This window comes from Macaca fascicularis, chromosome 7 (genome assembly GCF_037993035.2).
Source record: "Macaca fascicularis isolate 582-1 chromosome 7, T2T-MFA8v1.1".
NCBI classification, from domain to species: domain Eukaryota; kingdom Metazoa; phylum Chordata; class Mammalia; order Primates; family Cercopithecidae; genus Macaca; species Macaca fascicularis.
In genome coordinates, this window is record NC_088381.1 from 89,360,633 (window position 1) to 89,372,751 (window position 12,119).

The following is a 12,119-nucleotide window of genomic DNA, read 5'->3' on the forward strand; positions in this document are numbered from 1 at the left end:
TACTAAAAATACAAAAATTAGCTGGGCGTGGTGGTGGTGCACGCCTGTAGTCCCAGCTACTTGGGAGGCTGAGGCAGGAGAATCTCTTGAACCCGGGAGGCGGAGGTTGCAGTGAGCTGAGGTAGTGCCATTGCACTCCAGCTGGGGCAACAGAGCGAGACTCCATCTCAAAAAAAACCAAATTTGTTTTCTTAGAGTCAGGGTCTTGCTCTATTGCCTAAGTTGGAGTGATGTGCTGCCTTAGCCTCCCTAGAAGGTAGGACTACAGTTGTGCATGACCACACCCAGCTGATTAATTTTTTTTTTTTTTTGGTAGAGATAAGGGTCGCACTAGGGGCTACTGGAGATAGCCACCCTGTCTGGCTCTTTCTCTTTTTTGAAAGAGGACACTTCACTCTCCTATTCCCCCTGCCCCAATTTCCTCGTTGCTCCCTTAAACTCTCCTTTATAGTACCCTGTTTCTCTTCATGACCTCTAAGTGAAATGCCTCAAGGATCAGTCCTCAGATTTTTCTTTTCTCTGCTTATGCTTTCTAAGTGAACTCATCCAAGCTAATTATTTTAATGCCATCTTTGTGCTGATAACCGGAATTTTTATCTATAGCCCTAACTTCTCTGAGCTGTAGTTTTGTATATTCTTCTGTGGCCTACTTAACATCTCTACTTGGATTTCTAATGAGCATCCAAAATTTCAAAGAAATCTAAAACAAAACTTTTAATTGCATGGTATCCCAAAGCGATACCTCCATTTTCCTCGCCATTTTTGTAACAGCATTACCGTTTATCCAACTACTAAACAAGACATTCTGAATTCATCCTTCTCTTCTCTCTCGTATCCCACATTCAGCCATTCATCAGCAAATACAAATGGCTCTGCACTTAAAATATATTCTGAACCTCACCACTTCTCAGACAAAATCAAAGGCACCATTATCTCTTTTTACTACTGCAACAACTTCTTATCTATTTCTCTATTTCAACTCTTGCCTTCCTCTCATAGCCTGCTCTCCATTCAGCAATCTGACTCATTCTTCAGAATGAATCACATACCTGTTTGTGCTCAAAAGTAATCACTTCCCTCTATCCTTTCTTGTTCATTAAACTCTAACCACACTGACTTCCTTGTGTTTCTTGAGCACACTAAACGTCCTCTTCTCCCATGGCCTTTGGACTAGCTATTCCCTTTGTCTGGAATACTTTTCCACCTTATAGCACCTGGTTCTCTGCTTCATTTTCTTCAGATCTCTGATGGAATATCACCTCTTGAGAGAGGACTTCTTTGAGAGAGGTTGCCAAAAAGAACACTCCAAATCTAATTTTGCTGTCAATGACCTCCAGCCAATCACCATTAGAAGCAAACCTGTAGTCAAAGTAAGTTGGGTTTGTTGACTCCTTGTAATGAGGGAGACCATGGAAGTTTCAGTAAGTAAGAGGATTTTAGAAAGAACATGTAGGATTTGGGTTTTTGTTAGGTGATAATGGGAAGGGTTCAAGGAAGCAGTCTTTTCTTTCAAATGACTGTTGTTAGGAAGTAAGAGTAATTCTATAGTTGGATATCTTGATAATTCTCCTCTAGAAGACAGTAAGAATGGAGAAAATGAAAAATTTTAATGGGTTAAAAAAGCAACAACCACTCATATAACCCAGAATAGGGGAATATTTGGTAATTTTTATGGTTTGGACATGGTCTTCTTTTTGTCTGTGTTAAGACATGAATATGGAATAGTCTTGTTTTTGAATATGGAATAGTCTTGCTCCATTATGGTACTGAGTAGTCTTGTCAGATATTGGTGTTCTGAGAAGCTGTTTAATAGGAGATCATCATGTCCTAACTATAAGTACTGGACTAGCTCCTAGCCACACCAAGGCCTATGTGATAGTGCCAGGCCATTTTCTAGTTATCAGGGGTAGCTTTTCTCTTTCATAGTCCTCCCTTTTGGCTGAATGCAGACTGGGTCAGGCCACAGGGCATTAATCTATAATATTCATAGAGTGTTTTCATCATTGTCAAAATTATGTTGGTTAGGAGGTTGTCTAGAGAATGTTGTCTGTACTTGGACTAGGATTGGTCTCTCTTGCTCTTTTTGTTGCAGAACAAATTGTTGAATCCTTTGACATGACAATAAATTGGAGGTAGCATTTAATAATATGGAAAGTGTACGTTAGCTATACTAACTGCAGTGCAGGCAATTACCAGTAACAATTGTTATTAGCTCTTTTTTTTTTAAAATTACACTTTAAGTTCTGGGATATATGTGCAGAATGTGCAGGTTTGTTACATAGGTATACACGTGCCATGGTGATTTGCTGCACCTATCAATCTGTCATCTACATTAGGTATTTCTCCTAATGCTATCCCTCCCCTAACCCCCCACCCCCTGACAGACCCTGGTGTGTGATGTTCCCCTCCCTGTGTCCATGTGCTCTCATTGTTCAACTCCCACTTATGAGTGAGAACATGCAGTGTTTGGTTTCTGTTCCCGTGTTAGTCTGCTGAGAATGATGGTTTCCAGCTTCATCCATGTCCCTGCAAAGGACATGAACTCATCCTTTTTTATGGCTGCATAGTATTCCATGGTGTATATATACCATGTTTTCCTTATCCAGTTTATTACTGATGAGCATTTGGCTTGATTCTAAGTCTTTGCTATTGTGAACAGTGCTGCAATAAACATATGTGTACATGTGTCTTTTTAGTAGAATGATTTATAATCCTTTGCATATATACCCAGTAATGGGATTGCTGTGTCAAATGATATTTCTGGTTCTAGATCCTTGAGGAATTGCCACACCATCTTCCACAATGGTTGAACTAATTTGCACTCTCACCAACAGTATAAAAGTGTTTCTGTTTCTCCACATCATCTCCAGCATCTGTTGTTTCCTAACTTTTTAATGGTTGCCATTCTAACTGGCATGAAATGGTATTTCATTGTGGTTTTGATTTGCATTTCTCTAATGACCAGTGATGATGAGGTTTTTTTCATATGTTTCTTTTTTCATATATTTCTTGTAAATGTCTTCTTTTGAGAAGTATCTGTTCATATCCTTTGCCCGCTTTTTGATGGGGTTGTTCATTGTTTTTTTTCCTGTAAATTTGTGGAAGTTCTTTGTAGATTTATTAGCCTTTTGTCAGATGGATAGAATGCAAAAATTTTCTCCCATTCTGTAGGTTCCCTGTTGACTCTGATGATAGTTTCTTTAGCTGTGCAGAAGCTCCTTAATTAGATCCCATTTGTCAATTTTGGCTTTTGTTGCCATTGCTTTTGGTGTTTTAGTCATGAAGTCTTTGCCCATGCCTATGTCCTCAATGATATTGCCTAGGTTTTCTTCTAGGGTTTTATGGTTTTAGGTCTTACGTTTAAGTCTTTAATCCATCTTGAGTTAATTTTTGTATAGGGTGTAAGGAAGGAGTCCAGTTTCACTTTTTTGCACATGGCTAGCCAGTTTTCCCAGCACCATTTATTAAATAGGGAATCCTTTCCCCATTGCTTGCTTTTTGTCAGGTTTGTCAAAGATCAGACAGTTGTAGATGTGTGGTGTTATTTCTGAAGCCTCTGTTCTGTTCCATTAGTCTATATATCTGTTTTGGTGCCAGTACCATGCTGTTTTGGTTACTGTAGCCTTGTAGTATAGTTTGAAGTCAGGTAGCATGATGCCTCCAGCTTTATTCTTTTCACTTAGGATTGTCTTGGCTATAGGGGTTCTTTTTTTGGTTCCATATGAAATTTAAACTAGTTTCTTCTAATTCTGTGAAGAAAGCCAGTGGTAGCTTGATGGGAATAGCACTGAATCTATAAATTACTTTGGGCAGTATGACCATTTTCAGGATACTGATTCTTCCTATCCATAAGCATGAAATGTTTTTCCATTTGTTTGTGTCCTCTCTTATTTCCTTGAGCAGTGGTTTGTAGTTCTCCTTGCAAAGGCCCTTCACATCCCTTGTAAGTTGTGTTCCTAGGTATTTCACTCTCTTTGTAGCAGTTGTGAATGGGAGTTCACTCATGATTTGGCTCTCTATTATTGGTGTATAGGAATGCTTGTGATTTTTGCACATTGATTTTGTATCCGGAGACGTTGCTGAAGTTGCTTATCAGCTTAAGGAGATTTTGGGCTGAGACAGTGGGGTTTTCTAAATATACAGTCATGTCATCTGCAAACAGAGACAATTTGACTTCCTCTCTTCCTATTTGAATACTCTTTATTTATTTCTCTTGCCTCATTTCCCTGGCCAGAACTTCCAATACTATGTTGAATAGGAGTGGTGAGAGAGGGCATCCTTGTCTTTTGCTGGTTTGCAAAGGGAATGCTTCTATGATATTGGCTGTGGGTTTGTCATAAACAGCTCTTATTATTTTGAGATATGGTCAATCAATACCTAGTTTATTGAGTTTTTAGCATGAAGGGTTGTTGAATTTTATCAAAGGCCTTTTTGTGCATCTATTGAGATAATCATGTGGTTTTTGTCATTGGTTCTGTTTATGTGATGGATTATGTTTATTGATTTGCATATGTTGAACCAGCCTTGCATCCAGATTGCAAATAATCTAGATTTTCTAGTTTATTTGAGTAGAGGTGTTTACAGTATTCTCTGATGGTAGTTTGTATTTCTGTGGGATCAGTGGTGATATCCCCTTTATCATTTTTTATTGTGTCTATTTAATTCTTCTCTCTTTTCTTCTTTATTAGTCTGGCTAGCAGTCTATTTGTTGACTTTTCCAAAAACAAAAACAAAACAAAAAAAAACACAGCTCATTGATTTTTTGAAGGATTTTTCGTGTCTCTGTCTCCTTCAGTTCTGCTCTGATCTTAGTTATTTCTTGTCTTCTTCTAGCTTTTGAATTTGTTTGCTCTTGCCTCAGCAATGGCAGACGCCCCTCACCTCACCAAGCTCCAGTCTCCCAGGTCGACTTCAGACTGCTGTGCTGGCAGAGAGAATTTCAAGCCTGTGAATCTTAGCTTGCTGGGTTCCGTGGGGGTGGGATCTGCCGAGCTAGACCACTTGGCTCCCTGGCTTCAGTCCCCCTTTCCAGGGGAGTGAACAGTTCTGTCTCACTGGAGTTCCAGGCGTCACTGGGGTATGAAAAAAAAACTCCTGCAGCTAGCTCAGTGTCTGCCCAAATGGCTGCCCAGTTTTGTCCTTGCAAGCCAGGGCTCTTGTGGTGTAGGCACCCGAGGAGAATCTCCTGGTCTGCGGGTTGTGAAGACCATGGGAAAAGCCTAGTATCTGGGGCAGAATGCATGGTCCCTCACAGCTTCCTTTGGCTAGGGGAGGGAGTTTCCCAACCCCTTGTGCTTCCTGGGAGAGGTGACATGCCCCATTCTGCTTCAGCTTGCCCTCTGTGGGCTGCTCCCACTGTCTAACCAGTCCCAAGGAGATAAGCCAGGTACCTCAGCTGGAAATGCAGAAATAACTCGCCTTCTGCGTTGATCTGGCTGGGAGCTGTTCCTATTCGGCCATCTTGCCAGACACCCTCGCACACACCTGCAACCCCTGGCGGGATGCTGGAGCTGATGCTGGGAGGACTGTGCTTCACTCTGCTCTTGTTTCTGCTTCATGTCTCCCAGGAAACTACCAGTTATTAGTTCTTATAACAAATCCTGAAGACAAGAGCTTACATGGTCAAACTCAGGCAATAAAACATAACCTAAAATTTGGCTGATCTTTTCTGGAGGACCAAGTGACTCTTTCTTTTGCCTTAATCACAGACTATTTTAATTGATCTGCAATAATTTTACTGGTGCATCAAGAAATTTTTGCTATAGCATAAAGTTTCTCTGTGTAGTGAATAGGAAATTAAGAGTTACATGCTAATTCCTGAAAACTCTGGCTAATGAATGTAAATTGAAAATGCTTTTTGGGATTCCAGAGCAAAGTTGCATTTTCATAAACAGTAGTGACTTAGAGGGACACATTTTATTGGGAATATAAATGTTGTCAAACTTAATAGGAGAGAGACAATCATTGGTCCGATCTTAAGGTTAGGAAGATTTTTAAAATCGAAGTTAAACAGTTCCTGCAAAGTAGCAATGTCTCTAAAGAGAACAAACTGAATGAGTATTGAAGCAAAGATAGCCCCAATATCAGTTTCCATTTTTGATAGTTGGGTTTTGTTGTTAGGATTATAATGATCTTAGAGGTAGTATTTTGTTGATATGGTGTCAAAATCCAACTTTTTTTTTTTTTTTTGAGACAGAGTTTTGCTCTTTTTGTCCAGGCTGGAGTGCAATGGCATGATATCGGCTCACCACAGCCGCCACCTCCCGGGTTCAAGTGATTCCCCTGCCTCACCCTTCTGAGTAGCTGGGATTACAGGCATGCACTACCACGCCCGGCTAATTTTGTATTTTTAGTAGAGATGGAGTTTCTCCATGTTGGTCAGGCTGGTCTTGAAATCCTGACCTCAGGTGATTGCCTGCCTTGGACTCCCAAAGTGCTGGGATTACAGGAGTGAGCCACTGCGCCCGGCCCAAAATCCAATTTTTATAAGACTGAAATTCTGGATTAATTATATGATAAAAGTAAGTACCAGAGCAGATATGTATAGTGAAAATTACTTTCTGGAATATTTAAAGGAATTTAAACATTTAATATTTAATAATTTATTAAATATATTAAATAAAATATTAAATATTTAATAATTAAATAATTAAATATTAAAATTAATAAGTATATATTTTATATATAATTTCTAGAACTGGAAATATCATTTGACCCAGCCATCCCATTACTGGGTATATACCCAGAGGATTATAAATCATGGTGCTATAAAGACACATGCACATGTATGTTTATTGCAGCACTATTCACAATAGCAAAGACTTGGAATCAACCCAAATGTCCATCAGTGACAGACTGGATTAAGAAAATGTGGCACATATACACCATGGCATACTATGCAGCCATAAAGATGGATGAGTTTGTGTTCTTTGTAGGGATATGGATGCAGCTGGAAACCATCATTCTCAGCAAACTATCGCAAGAACAGAAAACCAAACACCGCATGTTCTCACTCATAGGTGGGAATTGAACAATGAGATCCTTTGGACACAGGAAGGGGAACATCACACACCGGGGCCTATTGTGGGGAGGAGGGAAGAGGGAGGGATAGCATTAGGAGATATACCTAATGTAAATGACCAGTTAATGGGTGCAGCACACCAACATGGCACATGTATATATATGTAACAAACCTGCACGTTGTGCACATGTACCCTAGAACTTAAAGTATAATAATAATAAAAAAGTGTATATTTTATATATAATTTAATATTTTAATAATTAAAATTAAATTAATAATTAGACATTAAATATTCTGGAATATTTAAATTACAAATTTCTATACAGCAGTGTATAGTTTATCAATAGCAAAGAAAGACAATTTGAATATACAATATACAATTACATTTTCGTTAGCAGGATTAGGTGGGGCATTACAAATCTGGCAGTCAGTTGAAACAGAATAGTAGCTATGGTCTAAGAAAGACAGACCTGAAAAAAATTTTTTTTCCCTAAGTAGTAGAAGACCAAAGGGTGTCAAAATCAGCAGGATGAAGATAGGGAAGATTATCTTGATGCATCTTTTAGTCAGGTAATAAAGGAGGTTAGATTAGTGGCAGATCAAAAGGAAAGAAAGAGGGCTGAGAAATCAGAAGATTAATCTTGTTTTGTGGTCTTGGGTGAAAGCTATCCACTTCTGCAGTCATCAGCTTGTGGAGAATTTTTAAGAATCCTTAACTCGGGGTCTTCCAAGTGAATGGATTTCCAGGCTTTGTAAGAAATGGATGTGTCTTTTTAGTTAGAAAGCATAACTCCCATTACTGGGTATATATACACTCAAAGAAAAATAAATCATTCTACCAAAGGATACCTGCATTTGCATGTTTATTGCAGCATATTCAAAATAGCAAAGACATGGAATCAACCTAGGTGTCCAACAATTGTGGTCTGGATAGAGAAAAGTGGTACATATATATGATGGAATAGTACATAGCCATAAAATAGCATAAAATTATATCGTTTGCAGCAACAAAGGATGTAGATGGAGACCATTATTTTAAGCGAATTAACACAGAAACAAAAAACCAAATACTGTATGTTCTCACTTATAAGTGGGAGCTAAACCTTGAGTACACACAGAAGATAAGAACAACTAATATTGGGGAATCCAAAAGTCGGGAGGGAGGAAAGAAAACTGCCTATTGGATACTATGTTCACTATTGGAATGATGACATCAGTAGAAGCCCAAACCCCAGCATCATGGAATATACCCTTGTAATAAACCTGCACATGGGCCCCTGAATCTAAAATAAAAATAAAAAATAAAAAAGCATGACTCCAATGATCAACACCTTGATGTTTTACTGTTGTGTCAGTTGTTAATAATCCCTGCCAAGGTTCTTTTCACTGGGGCTCAAGGGCAGTTTCTCTCTGATGTATTTTCTAGAAGACTAGATCTCCCTATTTCTGATCAGACAGTGGGTGTTTTGAAAATGTGGTTTGAACCTGTTAGTGTTAAAGTTGGAAGCATTATATGTGTCTCGTGATATTTGGTCACATTAACCTATAGTAGGGTATAATCTAGGTTTAGAAGTAAAATTTTCAAATGAACTGGGTAGCCTATTAGTAGCTCATAAGGAGATCACCTGTGGGTCCCAGAGACGGTAGATCTCATTATCATCAAGGCTAATAGAGGTCTGGGTATTTTTGACAGCTATGCTAATTTTAGTTTTAGAATTTCATTAGTTCTTTTTACTTTTCTTGACGTTTGTAGATGATAAAGATAGTGAAGCCTTAAGTAAAAGATACAGGTTTACCGTTATTTGGTAATAGTAAAAGTGAAATATATGCCCCTATTACTAGAAAGATAAGTTGAAATTTCCCATATTAGAGAAAAAGAAATTAAACATTCTGGTCACAACTGGGCCATAGCTCTTTGTCAAGGACAAGCATCAATTCATCCCAAGAGTAAATAATAACCAGAACATATTTATAGTTCACTGCCGAGGCGTTTATATAAAATCCATTTGGAGGTGATCAAAATGTTCTTGAGTCTTTGGTTCCTGTCAATATCCTACTTTTGCAATCCTCCCAGAATGATCTCATCAGAAGGTAGGGCATGTATAGAAAACGTCTTTGGCAATATTCCTAAAATTATTCCACCATGTTGGTTAAATAGTGTTGTCAATGCATCTTTATTATTTTGGATAATATTGTGAAGCATTTTTGTTAAATGCACTTTTATTATGGCTATATCCTTAGGTAACATCAAATTGTCTAAAAGTTTATTAATTCTCTGTTCATTTTATAGGGATTCCTAAAGAGATGAGGAAATTTGCTTGCTTTCAAAGCATTTTAAAATAATAGATTAACTCAAAATTGCATCTACTATCAATATAAATGTTTGTTTCTTTACTGTTTTTCCTCTGGCAGGTCCAGGCAAGGGCAATGAATTTAACTATCCAAGCTGATTTAATTTCTGGGAGAAGCTTAATTTTCAAGAGTAAATTCAAGCTCTTGAATTAAAGCTCTTGAGATAGCATAACCTACTTTGCAATTTTCAGTTTTTAAAAAATAATAAACTATTCTGTAATATTGAATCAAGAAAATCCAAGGGAGTCTCTAAGTTTGTGCAAAGTATGAGTTGTTGTCTAATTTAAATAAGCAGTCATGGGCTTCTCCTCTGGGCCAGGTAAGGAAGGTGACCGGGGTTAGAGCGTTAAAGTAATAGACAGTTATGTGTAAGTGTTAAAGTAATGGGCAGTGACATGTAAAGGCAAAGAAACAATAATTCATAAGAAGTTTGGCTAATAGCTGAGAAGCTTGAGGGTTTTTTGTTATTTGCAGGGTCTGTAAAGTGTGAGGAATCATTAAGGTCAGTGTAAATCCTAGAGCTAAATTAACTGAAGCTTTTCATTGCTGACATAAGTTTTAGGCAAGGTGATGTATCTTGACTATTGTACCATAAAAAAGACTGAAATTAGCCATAAACTTTTGAGGATTCCTCTGTATTTGAGTCAATATTTCTAGTGCTTGTCCAGACCTCTCATGAACAAAAGGAAAAAGGGGTTTGTGGATTTAGAAAACTGGAAGCAAGGTTTTTTTTTTTTTCCCCCAGATAGTTGTCATACCACTGTTTGGGCCTAAATAAAAATATTCTGCCTTTAATTGGAAAAGATGAGTTTTAGATGGAGAAGAACCAATTAGCTGCCTCCTATGAGGGGTCTCTTATGTGAAACAGGAATAAGACCATAGTAATCTCCAATAAGAAAATATAATGGGACTAGAAGCTAAAGTTTTACATAATATAATTTTTTTTTTTTTTTTTTTTTACTAGTTAGAGGTATTCAAGGATGGAACCATTTCTTTGTTAGAAATGAGGAAGAATAGGGTCGGGCACGGTGGCTCACGCCTGTAATCCTAGCACTTTGGGAGGCCGAGGCGAGTGGATCACCTGAGGTCAGGAGTTCGAGACCAGCCTGACCAACATGGAGAAACCCCGTCTCTACTAAAAATACAAAATTAGTCGGGCAGGGTGGCGCAGGCCTGTAATCCTAGCTAGTCGGGAGGCTGAGGCAGAGAATCGCTTGAACCCGGGAGGCGGAGGTTACAGTGAGCCGATATCGTGCCATTGCACTCCAGCCTGGACAACAAGAGCCAGACTCTGCCTAAAAAAAAAAAAAAGAAAGAAATGAGGAAGAATAGTAAAAATTTCAATCAAAGCCTGGAGTATCATTTGTTTGAAATAAGAATTCAAATATTATTTAGATGGCTAGAATAAATTATTCAGGCTATTTAGACCAAAACATTATATGAGTGCACAAAAGGCTCTAGTGGTAAGGAACAGGTGAATATTCTGAAAAGAAGGGCAATTCCTGTGCTTCAAAAGACAATCATGTATATTTATAGTTTTGTTTTGTTATAAAGTCAAGAGAAAGAGATGAACAAAAATGGTGGGTGGCTTTCCAATAGGGTTAAGAGGAAAAGAGGGAACTAATATTTATTGCATGTTTACAATGTGCCAGTAAAATAAAAGGGAGACGCTAGAATTTTTTTTAAATTCCAAATTTCTATATGGCAGTATATAATTTATCAATAGCGAAGAAAGAAAATTTGAAAAAGTAATGGTTATTATTAAATCTGCTTTATTTTCCAAGTCTTGGCAGGGCGATTCCTGTGCTTCAAAAGACAATCATGTATATTTACGGTTTTGTTTTGTTATAAAGTCAAGAGAAAGAGATGAACAAAAATGGTTGGTGACTTTCTAACAGGGTTAAGAGGAAAAGAGGGAACTAATATTTATTGCATGTTTATAATGTGCCAGCAAAATAAAAGGGAGATGCTAGAATTTTTTTTTTAAATTCTAAATTTCTATACGGCAGTATATAATTTATCGATAGCAAAGAAAGACAATTTGAAAAAGTAATTGTTATTGTTAAATCTGCCTTATTTTCCACCAAGTCTTGGAAGGATGAGATTCAGGATTAGAACAGAAGGTTTACCTTGTTCATAAGATACATCTAAATGATGGTGTGGGAGGGGTGGGCTAGAACTGCATGTTAAGAAGTATATAAGTGTATGGAAACCCATAAAGTTAAGAGTTGAAGTGTATGGGAGTGAATTTGGATGAGATTTCTTTAGAGCAAAATAAACATTTTTTCTTTTTCTTTTTTTTTTTTTTTTGAGACGGAGTCTCGCTCTGTCGCCCAGGCTGGAGTGCAGTGGCCGGATCTCAGCTCACTGCAAGCTCCGCCTCCCGGGTTCACGCCATTCTCCTGCCTCAGCCTCCCGAGCAACTGGGACTACAGGTGCCCGCCACCTCACCCTGCTAATTTTTTGTATTTTTTAGTAGAGACGGGGTTTCACCGTGTTAGCCAGGATGGTCTCGATCTCCTGACCTCGTGATCCGCCCGTATTGGCCTCTCAAAGTGCTGGGATTACAGGCTTGAGCCACCGCGCCCGGCCTAACATTTTTTTCTTAATAAATGCTACAGATTGCTTAATCAGAACGACAAAACTGGTAAAGAGGCAAGGTGGTCATGATGGTGTGGTATTAATTTCATAAAGCTATCTGTTGCTTTGGAGGCATGGGCCTCAGTCTTAGAATACCTGAGCTTGA